Here is a 14,155-nt window from a genome sequence, read left to right on the forward strand (position 1 = left end):
GCAGGCTGGTTTCACATGGACTTCATTGTCATTTTAGTGGAGCTGGAGGAGGGGCCACCGTGTGATCCTGGTGGGCGTCAAAGAGGATAGTTAATGTCCACGGAGCCACTGAAAGCCTGGGACCTGGGGTCAAAGGGCTCCAGAGACCAGCTTGAAAGGCAGAATAGCAAATTCAATGGGAAGTCGTGAGCCTTCTTGGGCTTTTGTCTTTATTTATCATTCATGTATGTATTCAACAAACATTTATAGAGTATCTATTATATGCCAGTCGTTGGCTGGGTGCAAGCAATTCTAAGATGAATAAGACATAATTCTCATCTTCCAGGAGTTCGCAATCAAGGAGCAAAGATAAACAAGCAAACAAATGATTATTATATAAAGTAATGAGTAATCGTAGAGGTATTTACAAAGTCTAATCAGGACAAATAGGTTTGAATGGTTCAGAGAAATCTTCCAAGAGGCATCTCTTGGAAACCGCAGAGAGGAAGGGTGTGAAGGACGAGGAGTTTGCTGAGGGGTGTGATGGGGCTAAACTTTCAACGGTTATCCATTTGCTGAAGTTTGTTCTCGGGATTGACAGTACCATTTACAGCAGCAGCAAGCAGCTACTGAATTCTTAACGTGTTCAGGCTGCTATTCTGGGCTATTGTAGATGCAAAGGCACACTGGAAATGATTTTGGTCCTCGGGCAAACTGTAATCTGTTTGAGAAAACAGGATATGCTTTAAAGGGCAAATAGCAATACAACGTGATGTATATAGTCAGTGCCACTTGAGAACTCGGACAATAAGCACGATAGAAAGGCAGAGACAATAGGGTGGAAAGTGAAAAAGCTAGAATTAGGGATACTTACGGGGGAGCTGTAAACTAGGTTGGGTCTAAAAGGCGAACCTGTGGTGTTTAGGTGAGAGGTGTAAGAAAAATTCTGGACAGAGGAAATAGAATGAAAAAGTCTGAAAGAGCAATAGAAATGAGAAAGAGAGAGAGAGAAAGAGAGAGACCGAAAGACAGATGGGGCATATTGGGTGGAGCAAACACAAGCCCTTGGGCTAAGAGGCAGGGCTCATGTTAGACGGGAAATGGGATCCAAACAAGGAAAGACAAGGCATTGCTGTTTTTGCCTAATGACTATGACCCTTCCTCTTCTAAAGGCCAACACGCCCAACCATCACTCGACTCTTCTGCACCAGCCAGTGCTCTCGGATCTCACACGCAGGCTAGGAAGGCTGGGCTTTGATTTTAGAGAACCAGGAGCATCCAAAGACTGTTGAGTAGGCAAGCCTAATGATGAAGATGTAGGATTGGTTGCCAGAGACTCAACATTCCCAACAGAAGTGGCTTAAAGAAGAAAACATTTCTTTCTCATGTAAAAGGCTGGAAAACAGATTGTCCAGGGGCAACCCAGGCTCCTGCTTTCTTGTTACAGTAGCTTGCAAAGCTCCCATTGCCAAGGCCATTTTGTGGTTTCAGTAGGTGCTGGCGGTGAGGCCCTTTGTCCACACCCCAGTCAGCAGGAAGCATGCAGGGTAGAAATAAAGGTACACCCTTTCCTTTCAAGGAGAGATTTTGCAAATTGTACACACCACTCCTGTTTCTCTCCCATTTCCCAGAACCTCCTTACGTGGCCACACCTAGCTACCGGCAAGGATAGGAAATGTACTTTCTATCAGCCATGTTCACAGCTTCCTAAGGAAGAAAAGGAAAAGGGTATTAAGGGCATCTAGCAGGATCTGTCACCATGAGTGAAAGGACATTTTTAAAGAGATGATAAACATACTTATTTTTAAAAACACAATTACTTTGATGACTTGAATAATACTAATTACTCATAAGCCTCCAGTTTTGCTCAGAGCAATGGGAAAGGTGACCAAAGAGTAGCTTAAAACATGGGAGACATCTTCTGCCACCTTGTTTTTCACTCTCCAAAGTGGTTAATTCTGTTGCGCCCCACCGCATGTGCATGGATGATGAAGGATGAATCTACTTTATACTTGACCAAAGGGTCTTTTCTGAAATTTTTTTTCCTGAATAACCCAATTTAACAGGAAAGATAGACTCCTGAATATTTTCATGAGGCAAGTTGTCTTGCCTATGACAGTGACTATCGATGGAAATAATTATGACTCACAATGCATTGTGAGGCATATACCATTGACCTGTTAATCACGACTTTATTAATCACCATTTTATGGCATAGACAAAAACAATACAAATGAAGCGAGAGACTGGTCTAAATCAGTGAGTAAATTCCAGCACTAAAAATTATACCAGAACTTCAAATAGCACCTTAATATATATATAATATTTTTATAATAATTTATATTTTATATATTATATATAATATATATATAATTTATATAATAATATAAATATATATATATATTTGATACTCTGGAGAAGTTGATTTGTCTTCTCCACAAAGGCTTTAAAAAGGCACAACTTTCAAGTCATGAGTTCTTTTTTTTTAGATTTCTTTTTTTCATGTCAAAAACAGCTTGAGACATAATTCATATTATATACAATTCACCCATTTAAGTGTGCAGTCAGTGGCTTTTAGTATATTCACAGAGTTGTGTGTCTATTACCATAATCAATTTTAGAACATTTTCATCCCCCCAGTAGGAAACCTCATATTCCTTAACCAACATTCCTCAATCCCCCCATATGCTTTCCACCTTCTCCAGCCCTAGAGAAGCACTGATTTATTATTTCTGTGGATTTGCTTGTTGTGGACATTTAATGTAGATATATGGTCCTTTTGACCAGATTCTTTTACTTAGCATAGTGTTTTCAAGGATTATCCATGCCATAGCATGTATCTTTTTATTGGGGAATAATATTTTATTGTTTGGATATACCGCACTTCATTTATCCATTCATCAGTTGCTGGACATGCGAATTGTTTCTGTTTTTTGGCTGTTATAGATAATGTTCTATGAATATTTGTGTGAACATACTTTTTCATTTCTCTTCAGTGTGTGCTTCAGGAATGGACTTGCTGAGTCACATGGTAACATGACCACATATTTAAACAACTACCAGGTTGTTTTCTAAAGTGACCCCATCATTTTATATTCCCACCAATAGAGTTTGAGGGTTCCAATTTCACACATTCTCACCAACGCTTGATTCTAGCTATCCTACTGCATGTGAAGTGTATTTCATTGTGGTTTTCATTTGCATTTCCTTGACGACTAGTGATATTGATCTTTTTTTACGTGCTTATTGGCTATTTGCATATTTTCTTTGGCAAAATGTCTATTTGGATCCTTTGCCACCTTTTAAAAATTGGGTTTTCTTTCTTTTTTATTATTGAGTTGTAATAATCTTTATATATTTTTAATACAAATCTCTCATCGGATATATTATTTGCAAAAATGTTATCCCATTCTGTGGGATCCATTTTTTTTACCCCATTCTTGTCAATTTTTGCAAAGAAGTCAGCTGGGATTTGGACAGGGATTGTGTTGAATCTGTAGATAAATTTGGGGAGTATTGCCATCTTTTTAAATTAAATTAAATTTTCTATTCAATTAAAATTTTTTTTTATAAAGTAATCTTTGTGCCCAAAATGGGGCTCAAACCCATGACCCCACAATCGAGAGTCACATGGTCTGTCAACTGGAGCTAGGCACTCCAGGAGAATTGCCATCTTAACAATAGTCTTAAGTCTTCTAATCCATTAATGTGAGATGCCTTTCCATTTATTTAGTTCTTTAACTTTTGCCCGAAATGTTCTCTAGTTATCAGAGTATAAGTTTTACACTTATTTTGTTAAATTTATTTCTAAGCGTTTCTTTTTTTGTTGTTGTTGATGCTGTTGGAAATGTACTTTTTTTCTTGATTTCTTTTGCATTTTTCTCATTGCTCCTGTTTAGAAACACAATAGATTTTTGTATATTTTTCTTGTATCTTGCAACCTTGCTGAACTTGTTTATTAGTTCTAATAGAATTTTTTAGAGGAGTCCTTAGGATTTTCTGTATACCAGGTCATGTGCTCTGCAAATGGAGCTAGTTTTGACTCCTCCTTTCCAATCTGGATGCCTTTTATTTAATTTCCTTGCCTAACTGACTTGGCTAGAAATTGTAAATTCTTGAGAGAATATTATGGATCATCATGACAAGTTCCATGCCCTTCCCAAGCTCTCTACTCCTGAATGCCATTGCTGGGCTAAGCTGTCATCCAGAATTTACTGCCAGGTGCAAAGGAGGAACTTATCTTAGGAAAACAGAAAAAGGGAAAAGTGAGGGGGGGAAAAGAGAGAGAGAAGCAAGAGGCAGGAGAGGAGGTGGAAGGAGGTAGCTGGAGGAGGAAGAGAAGGCAAATGACAGAAAAAACCAAGGGTTGACTCTAGGGCTGAAGGTCACCTCTCGCAGGCGGTAGTGACAGCAGTGAAGCTGTTGGGTTTTATACCCTGCCTGTCCTCCACCAGGAAGGGCAGGCAATAATGCTACAGCTGAGTGAAGGCTTTCATTTCTTTTATGCAAAGTGGAAGAACATCAGACCCTTATGCAAGATGGGCAGCATAAGAGAAAATAGCATCAAGCTGGCAGGTGACAATGTAGGTTTCCATGTAGGAAGCAGTGATGCTGTCTTTGTCAGTGACTTTGGGCCAAGACTGGAAGTGAAGCATCATTTGTGTTGTGGCTCTTCCTTGGCCCCTAGTGATAATCTGGTTATAGGTGAAAGGTAGCAATGAAAAAGTAATCAAGGGGAGTACATTTCAATCTAAATGGCCCTCCTCCCAATACTGCTCTTTGCAGAGGACCAAAGGTAGCCATGATGATTATTGATTTGCAATTCATTTGTTCAGTCTCTGGGTGGGGATGCTTGTTTTGCAATGGATAATCCGAGGGCAGTGAGATCCAGAAAGAGACTGGTATCTGAAAGAAGTACTACTTTTCAGAGGGTTTGGGGTCATAAGTAAATATTTTGGGGGTACGTGACTTTTTAAAGAGAATTAATCCAAAAATGTGCATGTCAGAGACAGGCAGCACGAGGCTGTGAACTGTGCCACTTCTGGAATAACAAAAGGCAAACGGGACCCTTAAGGAAATGGGCTGGCTTAGAATTATGAATCACTGAGCCCATTTCTTAAAGTGATTAATGATGAATCACTGTTTTAACTTTGGATGAAATAATAGGGCTGCATCTGAGGAGCTCCATTAATCATCATAAGAATTAGGCTTGTGCCAATTCATTACTGCAGGGTCGACATGTGCTGAACAGTTGAGTCGAATTTCAGGAAGGGGTGAACTTTAGGCAAGGGCTGGCTTAAAAGAATGCAAACGTTAGGGGTCTATTCTCTCCTAGATGGGTGGGGATTTATGAGTGGAGAATAGATCCTATTATATCATCCTTCATGCGGACTCCTCCTCTAGAAGCTTTAACAAAACACTAACTACAAAGTCTTCTGGCTTTTTGGTATTCAGGGGCATGATACAATAGATAACTGACATATATCATAAAATCTGAAACTTTTATCTGTTGCTCACTTTACACGTTTCATGTATTCAGAAAGTGATTAACAATCTACTGGACACTTGAATTTCAGCAGGCATGAACGTAAGCAAATTTAGCCCATTGCTCTTTGAAGAGCAAATTCAGCCTTGCAAAATTTCTGCTTTTTGAAAAATGCTTTATTACAGAAAATGAAAACCTGAGCTCCCGGCAGCGTGAGGAAGAAACTCGGTCCATACAAACAAGAAATCAGGCTGGTGTCATCATTTGGCCACTTCAAAGCTCTGGAAGCTGAATGGGAAGTTAAACAGTTGTTTTGACAGTTTTAAGTTGATGTGCTTCGAAGATTATATAGAAAGCATGCATGTCTCCTTTGCAGTGGCCAGTAGTGATGGGAAATCCAAGAGGAGTTCATGCAGTCCTTAACTCCAACAGACATGATTTTGATACGGTAGGAGATAAAAACCCATCCAAGCTGCAGAAGAGATATATTGTTTTATCTTAACATTATTAGTCTTTACGAATCATGAAGCACATTCAAATCACCATTTGGAAACTTGGCTTATCTTATACAACCAAATCTTGTGTGTGTGTGTGTGTGTGTGTGTGTGTGTGGCAGAGAGAGAGAGAGAGAGACCTCAAAATCATATGGGGTTTTTGAAAATCAAAGATCAGATCAGAATTTTAAAATTTCTTTTATTTTAAAAGACTATAATAGAGATTTTTAAAATATAGATTTTCTTAAAGCAGCTTTGATCAACCTTTATAGGAAGAACAATAAAAGGAATCTGAAAAACAAACCTGAATCACTTAAATGTATATAAAGAGCTATTGCACATAGGTTACACACACACACACACACACACACACACACACACACAGAGTTTTGCATAAAGCATCCATCATTGAAATTCAATAGCTTCTCCACAGATTTCTCTGACTCCAGATTCTTCCTCATTCAGTGCATTTTGCATACCTACCACAGAGAACTTCTTACAACAGAGAACATGTCTGATACCTGCCTTACTTAAAACTCCAGTGAGGGCAATAGTAATGGTTCTTAGCTCCCAGGGCCTGGGCATCTGAGGGCAGGGCAGCAGAGGATGGGGCCAAGGTGGCAGCGCGTGGCATGGGTTGTTAGAGCCCATGTACACACCAAGTACCATCTCTGTTCCAGATAAGGGCTCACAGATTCTTGTACAGATTGTAATTCACAAATAATCACATGAATTTCAATTCACGTATTATTACATGTTTTTATATGTATTTCCTTAATCATAGGGTATTAAAAATACAACTGTTTTCATGTTGGAGGTGCCTGACCTTTTTTTTTTTTTACCTTTAAAAAAGGATCTTCATACTCCAAAATGTAGCAATCAGCAGCTATAGGATAAAGTACAAACTTGTCCTGGACCACATAAACCGTCACAACCAACTTGACCCATAGACCCGTTGAGCCCAGTCCTTTGCGGCTCTTTCTACCTTCCACCCCCAGCTTTCTGTTTGCTCCCAGGATTCTCCTTTGGAAGCTGATTGGCATTCTCCCAGCAGAGGTTTGCGTGTGTGTGTGTGTGTGTGTGTGTGTGTGTGTGTCTTTCTCTACTGCTCGATCTTGCAGCATTTCCGTATTCCTGTCTACTGGAGTATTTTTTACATCATACAACCATTATTTGCCTGCCTGTCTCCCCCACTGGACAGCAGATACTGCCACGTCTTCCTCCTTGGATCCCTCTTTCTACCAGTTCCCCAGCAGAGTGGGCATCCGTCGTAGGCTTTCGGGTAAACTTTATTTAACTGAGATACATTTTAAATAGGAAGCCAGAGCCTGAATTCACAAGTGGTAGGGGAAGGCCATAAATGAAACTCTCCCCCCAAAAAACCAAACAAAAAACCCCCATCAAAACAGCCCATGAGCACACACGTCAGCGCTAGGTGGGTGGCTAGCTGTCAGTCTGAACAGCCAAATAAAACATTTTCTGAAGTGCTGAAGACACGGCACACAGGAAAGAAAGCTTGATATAAAAAGAACTTAGAGTCAAGGCTAAAGCAGGTTTTGGAAGCCTAAACAGAAAAACAATCCTGGGAACAGGCTTCGGATACAGGCTGGGCGTAGGAGAGGCAAACAATGAGGGTGGGAGGGTTAGAGATTAGGAAAATGAGCCCTGAGCCCAGGCCTGCACCACACACCACAGAAGGAGCTGCTGGCACCTCGAGGCGGCCGTGCGTGGTGCTGGGGCGGCGGAGCCCTGGGCACGTTGACAAGCAGCCCAGGTGCAGGCTGCTTGGACCGGCTGCGCGGAGGCACTCGGCCATGTGGCGACGCCTGGTTTTGTTCCCCTGCACACGGAGGAGACACAGCGATTGCAATTTTATTGGGTTAACTCCCAGGTACTGTGAAGGTTATAGATAAGAATCCGCCTGACTTTGCTTTAAGGGGCGTAAGGAGGGAGAGGGACAATCCGACTCTGAGCTGAACATGGACCCGGACACGGGACTCAATCTCACAACCCTGAGATCATGACCTGAGCTGAAATCAAAAGCTGGACTCTCAACCGACTGAGCCCCCCAGGCGCCTCTTTGCACAGCATTATTAAGCACAGAAACATGGCCAGATGAACGCAAATGTCATCCGAGCAGCTTTGGAAATACAGCCCCCACTCTGCAGTTATCTGAGTTCAAGTTATGGCCTTTTGCTCTGGATTGGGTGAAATTCCGAACCAACGTGTTCGTGTGTTCCCTGGTTATTTGTGTGCTGACACTGAACTCACTCGCTAAATGTTGATGGAGTGCTTACTCGACATCACACCCCGCTCAGGCACTCGGGATTTATCAGGGAACAAAACAGATGGGAGTTTCTGTTCTTCTGGGTCTTCCATTCAATGCCAAGAAAAATCTAAAATATTAGTGGCAAATATACTGTGATTAGTTGAGTTTTTCCTTCACAGAGGAAGGAGTGCCGCTTGATTGGGACTTTTCTATGCCATTCATTTCATTGTCGTTGGCTACTTGGATGATTTGTAATTCTGGTGTCCAAAAGCTGAAGGGTTCTGTAGATTTCTAGTTCAATCTATTCCAGTCTCTTGCTCTCTGTCTTTGTCTGTCTCTGTGTGTGCGTCTCTCCCTGCATATGTATACACACACTCAGATACGTGCATCCCTAACAACATTTGGAAGGATGGAAGCAGCGTCTATTATTATACTTACATGTATAAGCCTAAGTAAGACTGTTACAGCTTCTTAGGAATCTTTTAAGATCCAACCAGCCTAAATATGAATCCTAATCCAGGGGTTGGGATTTTCTTCCGACTTTTTAGTTCCTTTCCGGTTACAACTGTTTCATCTAGGTATGTCCTAGCTCATTTGCTAATACGAAGCTTAGCCCTATGTCTGGGGCTTACCATTTTGGAAGGCTCTTTTTTCTTTAGGGGGAAGTGGACCTGCTGAGTCCGGGGTTTAAGGTGCTTCCAGTTCAAGCCTTGTATTTTAGTTTGCTCATCTCTCTTGGTTCTAAGCCATGTTGCCTTAAGTAGAAGAGCCGTTCCTGCGAGTGCAGAGAGCACTTTACTCTGTGAGATGCCTGGCAGGAGGGAAAGGGTGAGCAGGGATTTTTCCCAGTTCTGTTAGAATTCTCATAGGTGATTTTCTATCTGGGGTTTCTCCCCTTGGTGAGCCCCTGGGTGAGGAGCTGGAGTGATGGGGGGAGGGATTTAGGGGGTCCCATGCAGAGTGGCTTGCGGAGCTGTGTGTACTCGGTGAGCCCACATCCTGCTTCTGTCGGTCACGTCTGTGTGATCTTCCACTTGTCTCATTTGTAGTATAAGGAAGATACTCCTGCTCTTACAGGGTTGTTCTGAGGTCTAAATGAAGTCATTTCCATGCAAGAGCCTGGCACCTGCGAGCTATTAAAGTGGATGGTGTTAGAGACCCATCTAGGGTTGCCAAATTAAGCAACTAAAAATGCAAGGTGCCCAATTAAGGAGGGATTTCAGATGCACAGCAGATACGTTTGAGTTAAAATACATAAATAGAACATAAACTGTAATCAACTGTATAATATAAAATAAAAATATTATATATTAATATAAATGCAAATATTTTACTGTAAATATTGCAGGGGGCGTACTGATATTAAGAAGTTATTCTTTGTTCGTCTGAAATTCAAATTGAATTTAAGAGGCAATACTCGCCCTACCTCATCTCTTCTCTGGGCTGTGTCCCCACTCTCAGCTACCCTGAGTGCGGGCTGCCAATGGCCCCCAGCTGCCCCTTTCTTCTTAGGGATTTGGTTGAAAAGTGTGTGTACTGGGGGCCCCGGGTGGGGAGCGTCTCACATGGGTAATGAAGGTTTCTTTCCTCCCTCCTTCCAATGGCAGCAGCCTGTGGCTCTGACTGGCAGGAGGGCACAGGAGACCGGCCCCCTTTGCTCAAGGAGGGACCCTATCTGTGTACGTTTTGTGCTGGAGAGCTGCCCTAAGGGGCCAGACAGCAGCCAGGTTCCAGCCAAGACCACATCCCACATACCACACCTTTCTCTCCCTGCTTCTGAGATACGTTTCACAATCATTTCACAAGAATCCCTGTCTCAAGCCCTGTTTTAGGTTGGAAATCAAGCTAAGGCAGCTATCAATGAATGGGGAGTTTGTCCCCCTCTCAGTAATTAAAAAACTGTGACAATCCATAAAAACAGGTAGGAATTTTTTTCTGGAGGAAAAAAAAAAGCAATGATGCTTAAGAGAATGTATTCAGATATTAATAAACAGCTTTTGCTGTACAAAACCTAGAAAATTCACAAATCTAAAATTATAGGAATACACTTAGAGTGATGAGCCCTGAATAATGTACGGAATTGTTGAATAATTATACTGTACACCTGAAACTAATATAGCACTGTATGTTAATTATACTTCAGTTAAAAAATATATTTTAAAAATCATAATGTTTGGTTCACCACAAAAGTAAAATGCTCTTCTTCCTCCAAAAGGCACTATCCTTTTCCCAAGAGAAGGATGATGACACAGTATTTTCTTTGTTATCTTTCTGGACTTCACTTTCTTTTTTTTAAAGATTTATTTATTTATTTGGGAGAGTGAGAGAACACAAGCAGGGAGGAGGGGCAGAGGGAGAGGGAGAAGCAGACCCCCTCCACTGAGCAGGGAGCCCGATGCGGGGCTTGATTCCAGGACCCTGGGATCATGACCTGAGCCAAAGGCAGATGCTTAACTGACTGAGTCCCCCAGGAACCGCATGGAATTTACTTTCAGTGTAGATAGATACGTTGGATGTCGTATTACCTTCCAGAATTGGCATGGAAAAATTGAGAGTGGAAAAGAGATGGCATCTGTGGTTTCATCTTTTACATTTAAACTTTAATGCAATTGAAATTTATTTTAGTTAGCAAGTTGTTCTATCTCTGTTGATCATCTCCACGTTGATTTGAACGATACCATCATAATCTGTTTATATGTGGGCCTATTTCTGGTCTTCTGTTCCATAAATCTTTCTACTTAGTTCTTTGCTATTAGCACATTATTTTAATTCCTGTGGCTTTAAAATATGTTTTAGTAGAGGGGAGAATCCTTTGTTACTTTTTTTTTTTTTTTTTTTTACTATTTGTGGTGATATAGTTTTCCTCTCAAATAAGTTTAAAAATTATTTTCATAGGTTTTCAAATATTTTCTTGAAATTTCTGTTGAAGTCATATTACATTTACAGACATTTTGCGGAGACCTGACATTTATTTTTGTTGTAGGATATTTTCAATTGGTAAAGTCCTCTTTTAGCAACCTCAGTAAAGTTTCATCACATCAGTAGTGCAGATTTCTTGTTAAATATCACCCAGGTATTTTATTTTATTTTACTATTTTATCTTATCTTGTTTTATTTTATTTTATTTGCTATTGTAAGCAAGAACTACTCTTTGTTATATTCCCAATGACTTTGCAGAGAAGGAAAAGGAAGAAGTAAACATAATCTACAATCTTGCCACCTAGTGTGACCACCATTATTATTTTAGTGTGAAATTCTCCATGCTGTGCGCGCGCACACACACAGAGGTTCCTAATTTTTCCTCTGATCATTCCTGAATTCTTAGGATAAAACCTACTTGATCATGATGTATAATCTCATTAATATACACTCGATTAAACATGCTAACACTTAATGCAGAACTTCATTCCTATTGTAGATGAGAATTGTTCTATCATTTTCTCTCTTTTTCAGTATTATCTTTGTAAGACTTTACATCACAGCTCTGCTATGTTGATCAAAATTGCATAGCTTCCCACATTTTTTAAAACTTTGGAAGAATTCAACTAAGCAGAGAGATAACATTTTCTTGGAGATTTGAAGTAATTAGCCAATTAAAGCCTTGTAGGTCCATACTACATACGTCTTTCTGTAAGAGATTAAACGAGATGTTGGCTGCCTTACTTTTTCAAAATATTTAGGGCAGAGATAAGTAAGAGATGGTCTAACAGGTTTGAAAGGTGGAAGAAAATCCGAACTTAACTGAACCCCAGACTGGAAAAGTGATAGGAGCCGCAAATCTTTGGAGTTTGACCTAGGTTTGGGTCCTGGTGTCCCCAGCAGGTGCCACTGGGCTCATGACTGTGGGTTGCCTTTTTCAATCTGTAAAATGTACCAGTCTTCAAAGTGACAACTGAATAAGCTGTTTCTATGGGAATTTGGGGAGCTCTGAACACAAGCAGGAAGTTTGGGATGCCTGGCTGCAGAGAGCCGTGCACTTCGAGAAGACATTTCTCCCCTTTCTGCATGAACTGCTGCCCTGCTCAGGCACCCGGAGAATGAGCAGTTTGGGGAGCTCAGGGTTGGGGGGCTCTGGTGGGAGGGCAGTCCTGAGCTCCCTCACGTGAGAAGCAGAGTGAGGCTGATGGTCCTGTGTGACTGCACTGACAGTCTGGTCCTGGAACACACGAGGGCATCTGGGGGAACCCCAAAACGCACTGCAGGTGGTTGTGGATAATGCCGGGAGAGGGGCAGAGGTCTTCGTGAGCAGGAACAAGAACAGGAAGCTTGGGTTACTGCTGTAAAAGTGCCCTTGAATATATCCACAGGCTGCTGAGCCCTGAGGGATGTCCAGATTAAAGGAACATCATCTTGAGGGGATGCCTAGGTAGCTCAGTCTGTTAAGCACCTGCCTTCAGCTCAGGTCATGATCCCAGCGTCCTGGGATCGAGTCCCCCGTCGGGCTCCCTGTTCACTGGGGAGTTTGCTTCTCCTTCTCCCTCCGCCCCTCCCCCTCACTCGTTTTCTCTCTCTCTTTCAAAATAAATACATAGAATCTTAAAAAAAAAAAAAGAAACATCATCAAGTCAAACTACGGTAAGAGCAAAAGTGAAGAAGATATTTTTTGAGGTGAATGGCGGTGGGCAAAGCCAGGTGGAGAGAGCCTACCTCAGACTTAAGCTTGCTCATTCAACCTGCAGGAAGGCAGCTTTCTCTTGCATTATCCGGGAGATCCCCCAGCTGCCCATACTCCACTCCTGTGCAAAAGAGGCAAAGGACCAAAAATCAAGTTGGCTTCAGGAAGTTTTTCAAGGAAGCAAATTTCAGGATCAGCAGCCATGCCGCCCATGACCGCCGGGAAGAGACACCCCTTCATGGGTAGGACACTCGCGTGGCTAACCCCAGCTCCACTCCTACCACAGATCCCAGCTCACATCGTGACAATCCTTGGTGGGGGGGTTGGGAAGGCAGTGGCATGTCCAGCAAATTTGGTTCCAGAAGACAAAAAACTAGATGGCACATTTTTGACAATAGATGATTCTGAAGGCCATTTCAGAGTTTATTTATTCTATAATCTGTGTAACAGTTTAATGTACTAAAGCTTTGAACTCCTACTCATATCGAAAGCTAAGCCATTCCAAACACCCCATTTCAAAAGCTGTCAGCTCTGGTGTCTAAAATAGCCATTCGGCAACTGTATTTGTTCTTTTCACCAGGGATCAGCCAACTTTTCCTGTAAAGGGCCAGGTAGTAAATATTTTAGGCTTTGTGAGCCTGTAGCAACGACTCAACTCTGTACTTTTGTTTTGAAAGTAGTCACAGGCGATTTATAAATGAATGAGCATGGCCATGTTCCAGTAAGCCTTCACTTATGGATAATGAAATCTGAATTTCATATAACTTTCGTATGTCATGAAATGTTATTCTTCTTGTGTTTCTTTCCAATTATTTAAAAATGTGAAACGCTTCTTAGCTCCCAGGCCATACGACAACGGGGGGCTAACCATAGTTCATCGACCCCTGCTCTACGCACACAGAAGTCTCACTTGCTTTATGAGCCAGTATACAGTCTTTTGGTAGGACCAACCTGACCCATAGAAATAAAATGAAATGGCAGAAACAGCTCCATGTGAATTCAGTGAGTGGTCATACAAGCAAGTTGCTCAAAGAGCCCTCTGTAGTTTGAACTGACAGGGCCTTCTACACAAATGCTCTGAGATAGTGACTTTAACAAAAATGATGTAAAGAAATACCAGATTCCTAAATAAAACCCCTCTTGCACTTAAGGGTTCAAAAGAAAAAAAAATTCAATGATCAAGTAGTTTTTTGTACCGCTAAACTTAATGCAATGGCTAAACAAATGTCTTCCCCTTTGAGCCAGATGTTGAAAGTATCACCTGATACGTCATCCTGAGGTTAAAAAGAAATGGCTGAATTTGAAACATGTGT

General features: G+C 41.4%; 1 long non-coding RNA gene across 6 annotated transcripts in view; it reads left to right on the forward strand.

Moving 5' to 3' along the window:
* Nucleotides 1-14,155, forward strand: part of LOC113268068 (uncharacterized) — a 107,108-nt gene that overhangs the window by 38,383 nt on the left and 54,570 nt on the right. Inside the window, exon 1 of one of the 6 annotated variants that reach the window (XR_008957786.1) lies at nucleotides 11,772-13,084. The exons of the other annotated variants lie outside the window; for them this stretch is intronic. This is a non-coding gene — a long non-coding RNA (uncharacterized LOC113268068). Of the gene's footprint in view, nucleotides 1-11,771; nucleotides 13,085-14,155 lie in introns of those variants that run through there. 6 annotated transcript variants of the gene reach the window in all.

This window comes from Ursus arctos, unplaced genomic scaffold, assembly GCF_023065955.2.
Source record: "Ursus arctos isolate Adak ecotype North America unplaced genomic scaffold, UrsArc2.0 scaffold_6, whole genome shotgun sequence".
Lineage (NCBI taxonomy): Eukaryota > Metazoa > Chordata > Mammalia > Carnivora > Ursidae > Ursus > Ursus arctos.